Source organism: Mauremys mutica, chromosome 4 (assembly GCF_020497125.1).
Source record: "Mauremys mutica isolate MM-2020 ecotype Southern chromosome 4, ASM2049712v1, whole genome shotgun sequence".
NCBI lineage: Eukaryota > Metazoa > Chordata > Testudines > Geoemydidae > Mauremys > Mauremys mutica.
In genome coordinates, this window is record NC_059075.1 from 139,926,930 (window position 1) to 139,941,656 (window position 14,727).

Sequence of the window (14,727 nt, forward strand, 5' to 3'; positions counted from 1 at the left end):
GCTAAAGTGGCTTCATACTAACAAGGGAAACAACAAAAAACTTCTCTGATGGAGTTTAGCTCTCCAAGACTTTGATTTTGAAATTCAACACATTTCAGGAGCTTCCAACAAAGTTGCTGATGCACTCTCTCGTGAAAGTTTCCCAGAATCAAGTGGTTAAAAAGTGTTCTTGACATGTTTACATGCTTAGTAGTGAATGTAATACTGCATGTGTTTTATTACTCTGTTTATTTTACAGTTCTAGGAGGAAATCACCGCCAGTGGTTCCCACAGTTGGCAATTTGGGGGGCGTGTCATAAACAGTTGGTTAAGGGTTAAGGTTTTTTTTCCTGACCTGTAAAGGGTTAACAAGCAGTACCTGTGGACACCTGACCAGAGGACCAATCAGGGACAAGATAATTTCAAATCCCTGTGGAGGGAAGTTTTTTTTTTCTGTTCTTTGTTTTTAGAGAGTCTCTCTTGGGAGTTAAGAGAGTCCAGACATCTTAATCAAGTCCTCCCAGGTTTCTGCAATAAATTCTTCTATTCAAGCTAGTGAGTATTAGCAAGGAACTAGTATTCTTATACTTTTATTTCTGTATTTGCAATTCTGTGTTTTGCTATAGAATTTCTTTAATTCTGTACTGTTATTGCTTTTACTGAGAAAGAAAGGAGGGGGGATTCTTTCCAGAGATTGATAAGTTTAGACCCTGTATTTTTGCATCTTGGTAATACAGAGATAGAAAAAAGTACACTTTCTTTAATAAATTCTTTTCTTTGGACTTGGTTAATTCCTTCTCTTGTGGAGATTCAAGGGAAGGGGAGGGAGGAAGAGTGAGTTCCTCCTGAGGTTGATTCACAGGGTTGAATCGGTGTGAATCTCTCCAGAGTGGCTAGGAGAGAGGGAGGGGGGAAGTGGGCTGCTTCCCTGTGTGGAGAGATTCAGGGAGATTGAATCTGTGTTCCCCAGGGGAAGTTTGGGGAAGGACTGTGTCCCAATACACGTACATTATTGGGTGGTGGCAGCTTTTACCAGATCTAAACTAGGATTTAAGTTTAGAAGAATCCATGCAGGTCCCCAGATTGGAACCCAACAGCTCCAAGTGGGGGTGAGACCTATGACAAGCCGGGACAGCGTTCAGAGCACACATGCATGCCAGCTAACCAGAGGATGGTTGTGTAGATCATGCCCTGGTTCTCTCTTCTCCCCTGCCCTCTTGCAGTTCCCACTGCAGTGTCTGCTTCAATTATTTCAGGCTGTCAGCATTTTTCCTGGAGATGCCTGTGAGAGAAGGGAAATGGTAATGTCTAACTGTTAATAACTCAGCCAGACCTGAATGGAATTTCAAAGCTGAAAGGAAAAAGCGCCCCTGTGATCTTGACATAAATGTCAGTGTTTCTTCTCCTGGATCAGAGCTCTGCCTGCACTTACTCTTCTCCCATAGGTGCCAACTGTGTGGGTGCTGCAGGGCTGAAGCACCCATGGAAAAATATGAGTGGGTGCTTAGCACCCACTGGCAGCCAGCTCCCCTCTTTCCCCCAGCGCCTCCTGCCCATCGGCGGCCCTGATGATCAACTCTTCCCCTTCCCTCCCAGCACCTACTCTCTGCCGCAATCAGCTGTTTTGCGGCATACAGCCAGCTCTGGGAGGAAGGTGGAGGAGCTGAGACAGGGTGCACTCAGGGGAGGGGGCAGAATTAGGTGAGAAGAGGCAGGATGGGGGCAGAGCAGGGGGTTGAGCACCCCCCCAGGCCTAAAGGAAGCCGGTGCCTATGTCTTCTCCCCACACATTAATAAGATCCAGCGCCCTCTGTGTACTCCGTGCTGGAGCTTGTTTGTGGCCTTGAGTCTCCATGATCAGCTGTGCTGGCGAGCTCTCCATGCTGATCAAACAGAAAATGAAAATTCTAAAGTTCCCCGGAGCTTTAACGGGGATGTGGCTGTTTCCTGTGTACCTGGCTGACATGCAGTGAATTGAAAGTGCTCTCCAGAGCGGTCACAGCGGAGCACTGTGGGACACCGCCTGGAGACCAATTCATTTGAATTACACAGCGCACTGTTTACACTATTCCCATGTCGACCAGTGGATGTTGAATCAATTGCAATGCCTCTCACGAATGTGGAGTACAGAAGTCAACGTTACAGGCCACTTAGGTCAGCAGAAGGGACTCAGTAGTGTAGACTCGTTATTAAATGGACCTAATGCGGCCTATGCTGACCTAACTTTGTAGTGTAGACCAGGCCTTAGTCATCTGTCAAGCACCTAGCCTGTTTGGTTGTTATAAAATACCATTGTCTTCACTCTTTGTGACAACGTTTACATTCATTTTGCAGAGAGTCAGTAACAACTGGAAAAATTAGTAAAGGTTTTGGGGCAAATCCTGCAGTCTTTAAATAAGGACTGGGTATGTACTGACTAAACAGCCATCAAAGTCAGCAACTCTGGCTTAATTTACGGATTGAGGAATGATTTCAGGTGTTGGCCTATTGTTTGGGATGAGGAACAGGTGGCTGGGCTAAGGGCCTGCTTTACCCTGGGAAGGATACCCAGAGCCTGGGGAAAACACGCTGAGGAAAACACACTGGTATTCAACCTCTTGGTTAACTATCACCCATGCCCCTCTCTTCTCCCAGGGGCTCATTACTGGAGTCAACTGACTGTTGAATTCCCCAGAAACAAAAGGGAAAGTAGTCATTTCAATCAATATTTTCAGCTGTGTTCACCTTCACACAAGACCTGGAGGGCTCAATATGGCTAATTGAGCCAATTAACTGCCCAGTCTGCACCTGGAGGAGACTGGGATTTAAGTAGATCAAGTGCAACTGGGTAGGGCCCATATAAACCAGGAAGCCTAGCAACAGAAGGGGCTGGAAGGAAGGAGTCTTCAGTTGCTTTTTAGAAGAAGGAAAGTGTATTGGGAACTAGATGCCAGTAGTTTATGGTTATGCTTTGGGAGAAGGATGTGTGGCTTGGTGAGCCCAGAGAAAGGGGAGAGGCAGGTGAGGCCCAGAGGGAAAGCAACAAGATATGGAGTAGGTCAAACTTTCTCTGCTAATGAGAGGGCCCGTGAGCCAGGCCCTGGAAGAGAGGGTGGCCCTAGGTTCCTCTACTAGCTACTGAGGAAGTGGTAAGACTGCCTGAGACCATCTCTCATGAGAGAGTTTGCAAACCCAGATGGGGAAACAAATGGTGACTCTGCCAGGAGGCAGAATCATGAAGAAGAGACTGGGGTTCCTGGAGTGGAAAGGTCCCTTGAGTGACAAATGAGGAAAGAGACACTGCTATAGGAGGACACAATACCTGGCCACAGCTAATAGCTGGGATAGCTTGGAGGAGGCACCACTAGTGGTGAGGTTACCCCTTGAGATGCTGTCAGTCCCTTAGGGCACCACTTTGCAGTCCCCTCACTAAACCCACCCCGTCCAATGATTTTCCAACTAAATTATTACGTTACACCCTGCTGATCGATTGCCAATGGTGACCAGCAGGGCAACTGGTTTAGCAACTGCAAGAGTTTCCCTTTGGGTGCATCTGGATGCCAACCGTTTGCAATGATGCAGAAGCAGCTTCTTCAAAACAAGGTACGATTGTCGGGGCAAAGGATTGGTAACACTTTTCATCCCAGAAAGGCTAATGTGACTCTGGGGGAAAGGCATCAGTATTCCGACTGCTTGCTAGATACCAGTCATACCCCGCCCTCAATGAGCTCAGGACTGGCATAATCTGAGCGTTGAATTCCCCAGAACGCAAGAGCCAGGTGTTTGTTTTTTACATTCCTTGGTAACCACTTCCTTCCACTTAGCTGATCCACGAATGTTTTATAGGGATGTATAATTCAAGGATCCAGGTCTGGTGTATATTCACTAGTTCAGTTGTGCTGCTCACTTAGGGAACTGAACACGCCCCATTTCAAGTGGCTTTATTCCTGCTGCCTCCTTGGCTCTAACGCGGTTAGCGGGCCATGGCCCTGGGTCTGGAGCAGGGCCGGCTCTAGAGTTTTTGTCGCCCCAAGCAGCGCACTGAATTGCCGCCCTGGGCTGGGGGGGCAGTCCGTGCGCCCTTAGGGCGGCAGGCGTGTCTAAAGGGCTCTGGGCTCCCCGCTGCGGGGAGCCCAGAGCCTTTTAACTCCCAGCCGCGGCTGGGAATCAGAAGGCTCCGGGCTGCCCGCGGCGGCGGGGAGCCCAGAGCCTTTTAACTCCCAGCCGCGGCCGGGAATCAGAAGGCTCCGAGCTTCCCGCCGCGGCGGGCAGCCCGGAGCCTTTTAACTCCCAGCCGCAGCTAGGATTTGCTGGGGCGGGGGCGGCGCTCTGGCGGTTGCGGGTCGGCGGCTCCGGTGGACCTCCCGCAGGCATGTCTGCGGGAGGTCCACCGGGGCCATCTGCCGCCCTCCCCAGGATGCCGCCCCAAGCGGGTGCTTGGCCCGCTGGTGCCTAGAGCCGGCCCTGGTCTGGAGAGAGAGGACTGAACGAGTCCCGACAGGTGTTTCTCTGGAAGACGCTGGAGAGCGGAGCCCCGCGGGGGAGACGCAGGGGGTTGCTGGCTGCACAGCCGGGGGAGGGTGTTACTGTTCCCCTCCGCGGGGGGCACAGAGGGAGGGAAACCTGCGGCCGGCTGGGCACGTCCCTTACACTCAGCCTGATGCGCACAAGCCTCGCAGCTGCTCCGAGCCTGGCGCGGTTGCACTGCGGGGTTGTGCGGGCTCCGCGCTGGGGGCCCCGGGGGCTGGAGGCGGGTGAAAGGGGCCGAGGGACGTGACGCTGGAACAGCCGGCGCGGGTTAGATCCGCCGCCCGCGCTCCGTGTAACGGGCCCAGGGCCGCGCGTGGGCTCGGGCAGGGCCTCCCACGGGGCGGGCTGGGCGCTGAGCCCGGGGGCGAACCAGTGACCCGGCCAAGCGCAGCGCCCCCGCCCCGGGTCAGGTACCTGCTGCCCGGACAGCACGTGGGTGCCGGGCAATGACACCAGCCCCGCCCTGCCCGGCTGAGACTCCGCCCCCTTCCCGCATGGCCCCGCCCCCTTAGCCCTGAGCCGGGGCGGCCCGGGGGCTGCAGCAAACGCTCCGCAGCCTGCGCCCCGCGAGTGACCCCCCCCCTCGCCGGCCCCGCCATGGTCTCGGCTCCGCGCTGCCCGCCCGGCGCCCGGGGGCTCCTGGCGCTGCTGCTGCCCGGGGCTCGCGGTGAGTGGGGCGCGGCTCGCCTCCCCCTGGCCCGCTTCAGGCTGTTCCCGCTCCTAGAAACCGTGACTGGCCGCGGGAGCGGAACCGGCTTGTGGCCGGCTGGGATCGGTAGAGCGGGATGGTCCGTAACGCCCGGGCCGTGCAGAGTTTGCCTGGGGCTTGCACGCTCCTGCCGGGGTGTCAGTGACACTCTTGTATCAAACCCCTGCAGGAAACCAGCTGCAAAGCAGCGATGGGAACAATCCATCCACATTGTCCCCAAGGAAGCGAGTTACAGGGATTGCCCAGTTCCTAGAGTTCTGTTAAACAGCCTGTATCTCTTATAGCTGACTTGCTTCCCCCCTGCTTCTATCTGTCTGTGGCTAGGCCGGTGTGGCTCTCCTCCGAAGTTCAGTTTTGCTGAGGTGCCCAGGGGAGTGAGGAGTAGCTATCCTGTTGGATTCCATCTGAGCTACTCCTGTCGCCCGGGATACACTTTGGACCCTCAAAAGTCTCCTGTAGTTACATGTGGTGCAGATTCAACATGGTCAATAGACTGAGTTTTGTGTAGGTGAGTGTCTGTCGCTTTTCTGTCTAACTGATTTACAAGCCACCTTTTCCCCAAAACAAGGGAGTCCCAATTCTGTAACTGGTTCACTGTTAACCACTGGCTTCCATGAACACTTTCTAAATCCCCTTTAGTCAGTTCTTGCTTAGATTAATAGTTTGGAATTTTAACTAAAAACGTAATTAAAAAACCCAACACTTGCGTATCTTGACAGGTCATTTTAAGAGCAGCTGACATACCAACTTCCAGTCATTTCTGTTTTCTGAGTCAAATGCTCTCAGGCTTAAGAGGAGGGATAGATTTACCACCTTTCTTGACCATTGTTATGCATCAGCATGTTATAGATCCTAGAGGTGCATTATTCTGAAGTTGCTTTCTTGTCCACCAGAGACCCCACTGTCCATATGATGCTCCTGTGACTATTGGTAGCATTCAGTGCCCACTAGTGAAGTTACTGGAATTTGGTACTTTATCTATGCCGGTACTTTATCTCTGCTTTAAATGGAGGTATAAAATAAAGGACATTTAAATCTTAACCTGCTTTAATTTCCCCAATGATCTTGGTTCTTACCAGGTCACATCTTGTCCAGTGTTCTGTGCAAATACTCAAATGCAGCTCCAGCTACAACTCGCTGCAGTTAAATTAATCATGTTAATTGGATTTCCCGTTCCTGGCTTAGGGAACATCACAAATTCTGCAACCAAGTGAAAAACCTTGGTGTACTATCTCCTTTTGAAAAATTGAAGTCACTCTATTCCCTAATGCCTATGTGAGGAGGAAATATTTATTTATTGGTTATCTTAGAAAACTGAGTATAGAATTCAGCCATAGTAAAATCACTTTACTAAAAGTAAACCCAGTATTGAATAACAATGTAGTACAAGCTTGGTAAAATGCTAATTCATACTAAAACTCCCAGATTCCAGCGCCACTCAGGTTGGGCCCAGCTGTCATGATGAGAGCAGCTTGGGTAGGCAGAGGCAGATTAGGGGTTTGTGGGGCCCCTACATGGAGGGCCCCTTCTCTGGCAGGAGTGCTGGGTGGGTTGGGGTACAGGGGCACCCATTTTTCTGGGGGGGCCCCAATTGACCAAGGCCTTGGGCAAGGGCCCTGTTGGGTCAGTGGCTAATGTGCCATGGTGGGTAGGCTAAATCTGAGTGGCACTGACCCCATGAGCCAGGTCACAACTCCACTCTCACAAATTTGGTCGGGGGGGGGGGGGGAGGAAACTGTAGTGATGTGCCAGGCAGGGCCCAACCCTCCTGGGATACAGGATCTGACTGAAACCACCCCAGGGCCTCCATGCGCACACTATTTACTGAGTCACGACAGGCCATAAACATTTGCAAATGGATCCTCAGCGCAGAAACAGTTAACCACTGGATTAGACCTTTGGCTTCATCTGCCATAGTATTTGCTATATTAGGGGGTACAAGTTAGCATATCCTTTTTTTCTTTTTCCCATTAAGGTAATAAGAGGGAACACTAATATTAGTCTTGTCTTCTAGGAAGACCATGTAAATCACTAGAACTAGAAAATGGCAGAGTTGATTTGACCGATCTCCGGTTTGGTGCAACAGCAACCTTCTCCTGTAATGAAGGGTGAGTGGCAAGTTGCTTCTTTTGACTAATTAACAGAACCTAGATTGGTGTAAAACTGCTGGTGAAGTCTGGCAAAATAAGTCTAGACAGCCTGCTTAACTTCAAGAACATAAGTGAGTCATGTGCTATACATCTTGGCCATGGGCTGGGCCCTTGTTAAGAATTACACCTGCGATTTTCAAAGGAGTTGAAGGACACTAGCCACACATTTATGGCGGCTCTTCAGAGGGAGATGGGCACTTAACTCGCTCAGGTGCTTTTGGAAATCCCAGCCTAAACCTTCAACAGGTCATCATGAGTCCTAAGGGAAAGCCCCACCTGAAGGGTAATGTGACACTTGCTGATCAGTGCCATCTCTGCCGTGTTACAGGGACTGTTATTGGTCAGTCCTAGCATCTTGAATCGGTGCTGAGATTGTGGGACAGAATATTGCCCATAAAAGGCAGCTCCGGCTAGAAGCAGCTTTCTTCCTACTCTACCACAGCAAATATTTGCATGTCCCTTTGTTATAGCTGTCAATAGTTATCAGGGTAGTGTCAGGTTCAGTTGTTCCTTTTGTCCATATGGGTTATGTGGCAAGCCTTGGGGAATCATAAATGGGTTGTGGCCTTATTCCTCTGAGCAGATGCTTTCTGGGTGTTGAGATAACTGAATAGATTGCATTGTATGGGGACCAAAAAACACAGCCAACAAGTGCAGGGTTTTTTTCCCCAGTGTATCACAACCCCTGCTGCCAGGTCAAGCCCTCTAAAGTTAAGCCATCTGGGAAGAGGAGTCAGATGTCACTGGGTGGAAGCCGACCCCCCAGTCTGAGTGAGGAGAGATGGTGGGGGAGGTAACTCCCTGATGGTGGCTGGTTTGCCAAACCCCATGCAAGTTAAATGCCTTTTTCTGTGGATTGGTTGTCAGCCTGCCGTCTGGGTGAAGTAGGTTGATCCACAGTTGAAGGATTTGTGTAGGCAGGGTTTCCTTGCAGTAGCCTACATGGACTGAAGGCCTTGGATTTGTGCAGGCCCATGAGTTCAGGGTTAGGTCTTGGACAGTTAAGATGATCCAGTTTGAATATGGAAGGGGGATGGGGTCAGGTGGGTGATAACTCAGGGCAGCTGACTTCTCCCCATCGCTTCTTTCAGGATGGGTTGTCTTTAGGTCTGACTTTTATTTTACAAAACATTGCTGGGGAGGAAAGGTAAGGGGAGCTGCTTAAGCTGAGTCATTGACAACTGGGGTAACACCTGGGCATTCAGAGAAGAGGTGTCTAGTACTGCTGCAGATAAAAACATAGTAATTCTAAGGTGTAGAATGGCGGCAGCTCACATTTCAAACACTCTCCTACATCTTTAGAAACATCAGATAAGGCACAGCCTCCTACCCAGCAAGGCCAAACCCTTTTTCCACATGAAAGCACCGTGAGCAGACCAGTTGTGTCTAAAATAACATGATTTCCTGGGCATTTATTAAATTCTATAGCAGGGATGATTAGCGCCCTCTTCCACCTGTTACAAGTAGCAAGGAATGCAAATATTTATCTCCAGGTTAGAAGAAGGATCATTTGTTCCCCTTTGTAGATAATTAACAAATATTCCCAAGCATCTGACTAGTGTAGACAAGAAGTGAGGGCACTCTCTTGTTAACAGTTGATAGCTCTAGATTGCCTTTAATTACTTGTTGTTCCTTGGTCCTATAGTGTTAGACCAGGGGTTGGCAACCTTTGAGAAGTGGTGTGCCGAGTCTTCATTTATTCACTCTAATTTAAGGTTTTGCGTGCCAATAATACATGTTAACCTTTTTAGAAGGTCTTTTTCTATGTCTATACTATATAACTAAACTATTGTTGTATGTAAAGTAAATAAGGTTTCAGAATGTTTAAGAAGCTTCATTTAAAATTAAATTAAAATGCAGAGCCCCTGGATTGGTGGCCAGGACCTGGGCAGTGTGAGTGCCACTGAAAATCAGCTTGCGTGCCACCTTCAGCACCCATGCCATAGTTGCCTATTCCTGTGTTAGACATATCATGTTTTAAAGCAGAGATGACCCTGGTGACGGTCAATCATTTGTCTCCACCTACTGGCATAAAGAAACCATGTTCCATCTTTCTGAACTGTAACCTAGTTCTTTCCTTACTTCAGTAACAAACTTAAACCTTTTTTCTTTAGTTACAAAATAATTGGACCGACTTCTGCCCAATGTGTGATTGCAGGAAATGGAGTTGATTGGGATAAAGAGGTTCCACTTTGCCAAGGTAAACTAATTTTAATGATTTTAAGAACAGTTCTCACAGGGCCGCCCAGAGGGGGGGGGCAAGAGGGGCAGTTTGCCCCAGGCCCCGAGCCCCACAGGGGCCCCCACCAGAGTTTTTCGGGGCCCCTGGAGCGGGGTCCCTCACTCGCTCGGGGGGGCCCGGAAAACTCTTGTGTTGCTGGGCGCAGGAGCTTCTTCTGCTCCCGGTCTTTGCCGGCGGGGTCCTTCCACTCCCGGGCGGAAGGACTCCCCGCTGGCGATTTACCGCCGAAGACGGAGCGGGACCCGCCGCTGGAGTTCAGCTCGGTCTTCGGCGGTAATTTGGCGGCGGGGGGTCCTTCCGTTCCGGGGCCCGCCGCCAAAGTGCCCCGAAGACCCGCGGTGGGGGCCCCCCTCCGCCGAATTACCGCCGAACACCGGGCTGCACTTCGGCGGCGGAACGGAAGGGCCCCCCGCCGCCGAAGACCCCAGGCCCCCGGAATCCTCTGGGCGGCCCTGAGTTCTCATCTGGAGATGATGCAGCATAGCTGATGCTTCAGAGGAGTCTCTCTGTTCTTTATCTTTCAATCCAAATAAGAGTAAAACTGGAGGATGTATGTTTGGTTGGGGAGAGAATGAAATCCTAATGTGGTTCACTGTGGTGTTTGGATGACTCCTATAGAATCAAAGTCCCTTCTAGATTGTTTACCTGGCACGGTTTAATATTCAGAATCCAACATGGTTCATGGCTCTTCATTATTGTATCTGTGTAATCCTGCTGTTCACTAAGTAAAAGGCATGATGATGAACATAAGAGTGGCTGTACTGGGTCGGACCAAAGGTCCATCTAGCCCAGTATCCTGTCTACCAACAGTGGCCAACGCCAGGTGCCCCAGAGGGAGTGAACCTAACAGGTAATGATCAAGTGATCTCTGTCCTGCCATCCATCTCCACCCTCTGACAGACAGAGGCTAGGGACACCATTCCTTACCCATCCTGGCTAATGGCCACTAATGGACTTAACCTCCATTAATTTATCCAGTTCTCTTGCAAACGCTGTTATAGTCCTAGCCTTCAAATGACTTCAAGAAGTCTTGGCCCTTCCTAAACCTGATGACCCACTTAATGGTAGACTTGTTGTTCTAACAGACTTCATGTTTGGTGCAACAATAAACTTCATCTGTGAAGAGGGGTGAGTAATGGGCAGCTTGTGCTGATAGATTTAGAGCTTTTTAATTCCCAAAGGGACCATTATGATTGTCTAGTCTGACCTCCTGTATAACACAGCCCAGAACATTTCATCCACTGATGCCTGCATCAAGCCCATATTTGTATTTGAGCTAGAATATTTTTAGAAAATTCCAATCTCGATTTGGAGATTTCACCACATCCCTAGGTAGGTTGCTCAAATATTTATCTCTATTGTTCAATTCAGACTACACACACAGCACAAATTATCTCATTTCAGCTTCCAGCTGTTGTATCTTTTTATGCCTTTTTCTGCTAAATTAAAGAGGCCTCTTTGAAATCTTCTAACCCTCCAGGTACTTACAGACCGTCCATGATTAAGTCATCTCTTAACCTTCTCTTTGAAAAGCTAAATAGATTGAGCTTCCTCCAGATTTTCCCAGCCTCAAATCATTCTTGTAGCCTTTTTCTGAACTCTTCCCAATTTAATATCTTTGTTTTGAAGTTTGAATAGCCGAATTGGATTCAGTATTTTTGTGGTAGTCTCACGGCTGCTGTATATAAAGGTAATACCACCTCCTGACTCGTACATGGATACACCAGCAGGGGACAATTCAGTATTGCATTAGCCCTGTTAGCCACAGCATCTCACTAGAAGCTCATGTTCACTTGTTTATCCACCACGACCCCCAAGTCCTTTTTCAGAACGACTGCTTTCCAGGATAGTCTTCCCATTCTGTGTGACTGGCATTCTTTTTCCCCTAGACCTATACCTTTGTATTTAGCTATATTAAAACGCATGGTGTTCAGATGAGCCCACTTTACCAAGCAATCCAGATAACTATGTATTTTGCCGCCCCAAGCATGGGAGTCAGGCAGCCTTTGGAGGCATGCCTGCAGGAGGACCGCTGGTATCACGGATTTGGCGGCATGCCTGTGGGAGGTCCGCCGGTCCCACAGCTTTGGCATACCTGCCGCCTAATTGCCGCTTAAAAAACCTTGTTTCCTTAGATGGCCCTGGCCAGTAAACCAGGCCATAACACCGATAAGGACCAGCTGAGGACACTGCTGACTTCCCCTAACTGGGCTACTTATAGAACTGCTGAAAATGACTACAGTTAGCTCTAACTTTATAGTGGTTGGAGTTTTTGTAGTGGTTGATAGGAAAATCTATGTAAAAATCAGCTTCAAGAACCATTCACATCAATAATTTGCGTGCGCCAGCCAGAAATATAAAAATATAGAGAACAAGACTGGAAACAGCCTAGCAGCCAACATGGGACTACTGAAAAGTAATAATACTCAGTCCTTAGTGTCTGATCCTGTTCCCATTGGCTTCAAAAGGGAGGAGGATCCGGTCATTAAGAAGTCCCCTTCCTTGGAGGAGCTCGAATGTTTTCATGAAATGTTCAGATTTCATTTCCTTTTGATGCCATTTCCTTTTTTAATGCAAAGGCTTAGCTAGTGAAACTAGTGTTTGTAAGCAGAGTCAGGATGAGATCTACCCTGACATCTGGTGGTACATTATGAGGAGTGGGCAAAGGAATTTTAGGAATGTGCATTTGCATTGGTAAACCCACTCCACTTAGCATAACACACAACAGCATGGGATGGTTATTTTCACACTGTGGAATCCCCAATTTCTTTGTTATTGGGGCAGGAAGAAAAAAATGGGGCTGTTACCTTAATTATGTGAATGAGGAACTATGAGACTGCTTTATGACAGAAATGACTCAACCTACATTAAATAGTACTTGCTAGACAAGGGACATGGGTTCCAAAACCCAGTGAAGGGAGAGAGGCTGGGGACTGGTGTGTGTACCTGAAGGTATGGGCCCCTTTTGAGGGCCTGGAACACCAATTGCACATCCTCCTCTCTCCACTGTTAATGAGCAGAGCTAATTTTGAATCCTTTAGGAGTCCATCTGGAGGCTGCTGACCTGAATTCACATTGGGCCAAGGTGGCACTGGGGCTCCTTTACTACAAGAGCTGAAATCACTAAAAGAGCTAAGCTTACTGAGCTGAGATCACTGAGTGGGGAGCCTGAAGATTGATCGCTAAGCAGCTGGCAGAGCGGAGCAGTCTGCAGCATGTTGGCGCAGCCTGTGGAGCAGTTCGCGTGGACGGCTGATGCGGTTCACAGGTTGGAGGAGCGGCACAGCTGGTGGAGTGGAGCCAGTCGTGGTGAAGGCTACAGCAGAACTCCACAGAGAAGCGGGGCAGTCGGCCCTGGCCCACGTAAGGTGTCCCTTAACACCCTGTGTGTGCCCCCCCCATTTCCACCCAGGCTGGGGGGGGGGTAAAACTCTGCAGATAAACTTTTGAACTCTGGGGTGGCACTGACTAGAGACAGAGAGTCTTGGGTTGTTGGACTTAAGACCCTAAGGGGGAAAGGACAGTGCCAAATGTACTTGGGGGTGGGTTTTTTTGCTTATGGTTTGTGTATAGTCCTGTTTGTGGTGTCTCTCCAACGTGATGCCGCATTGTTTCCCTCCTTTATTAAAAGGATTTTGCTACACTCGGACTCTGTGCTTGCGAGTGGGGAAGTGTTGCCTCCTAGAGGCGCCCGGGGGGGGTGGTAGGTAATTGTCCCAGGTCACTGGGTGGGGGCTCGAGCCGGTTTTGCATTGTGTTAATGAAACGGAACCCCTGGATACTGAACCCGGCCCTTGTTGCTGCCAACTCAGAGGGGCAGAAGGGTTACATGTTATCAATTCAACTTTTTGTATCTAGTTAGTTCCATTTGCTTGTTCTCTGCTCCACTAGTGAAAGGTTCTGAGTCAACAGAGAGGTGACTGGGTCAGGAGACATATGCTTTGTTCCCATCTAAGGTCACAAAGCAGCTCAGGTCACTTCATCTCTCTTTGCCTCTCTTCCCTCTCGCACCTTTGTCTATTTAAGTTGGAAGCTACTTGGGGCGGGGCTTCTCTCACAGCAGTCATGGACGGTAAGGTGGATAGAAAACTGGCTAGATGGTCAGGCTCAACGGGTAGTGATCAATGGTTCCATGTCTAGTTGGCAGCCGGTATCAAGTGGAGTGCCCCAAGGGTCGGTGCTGGGGCCGGTTTTATTCAATATCTTCATTAACGATCTGGAGGATGGTGTGGACTGCACCCTTAGCAAGTTTGCAGATGACACTAAACTGGGAGGAGTGGTTGATACGCTGGAGGGTAGGGCTAGGATACAGAGGGACCTAGACAAATTAGAGGATTGGGCCAAAAGAAATATGATGAGGTTCAACGAGGACAAGTGCAGAGTCCTGCATTTAGGATGGAAGAATCCTATGCACTGCTATAGACTAGGGACCGAATGGCTGGGTGTTGAGTCCTTGGGGCAGCCGGTGTAGGAAACAATCACTTGAGGCCAGAGAGCAGACAGCTAACCAAAACCTCCATTTTATTTACAGAAACAGAGAGCTCACTCAGCCGGTTGAAACCGGCTGAGCTATCCCTTAATAGTCTAACTCAGTTGCCATAGTAACAAAACCCATGACAGCCAAATACACAACATATTCCTCCCCCCCCCAATAAGAACATCCCCTAAATAAAACACACACTAAACTAGAGGAGGAGGGTAGACTGCCTCCATTCCCGGCTAAACCCTGGGGATTATTTTGCCCCATAACCGTGGGTTCGCCCTAACTAAAGATCCAGCCGATGAGGAGGCCTTCTGTCTCTAGGTGGATTACAGCGAACTTCTGGTGTTGTTGCACCCGAAAGTACTAGGGGCTCAGGGTCCGCAGCACGAATAGGTGAGGAGGTGGTATCAGCTCGTGCTGGGCAAAGGGGTATCTCAGCTGCCGGCAGTAATGGAGGAGAACAGTCAGGAACAGGTGACTCATGATTCGGTGTCTCACCAGGAGGGGTGCAGTCAGACCCCTCAACTGCAGATGGGTCCTGAAGACTGGCATGACCTGGCAACAGCTGATCTACATGTCGCCGCCAGGTAAGATTCTCTGCAGTCCGGACTGTATAGGAAACAGGTCCTGTTTGAGTGATGACTGTGGCCGGGAC

At 49.6% G+C, this 14,727-nt stretch overlaps 1 long non-coding RNA gene across 1 annotated transcript; it reads left to right on the forward strand.

Annotated features, from left to right (window-relative positions):
- Positions 1-5,175: 5,175 nt before the first annotated feature.
- On the forward strand, positions 5,176-12,670 carry LOC123369867. Its single transcript, XR_006579165.1, has 4 exons — positions 5,176-5,705; positions 7,212-7,305; positions 9,462-9,547; positions 12,631-12,670. It is a non-coding gene; the product is annotated as an uncharacterized LOC123369867 (long non-coding RNA).
- Positions 12,671-14,727: the final 2,057 nt, after the last annotated feature.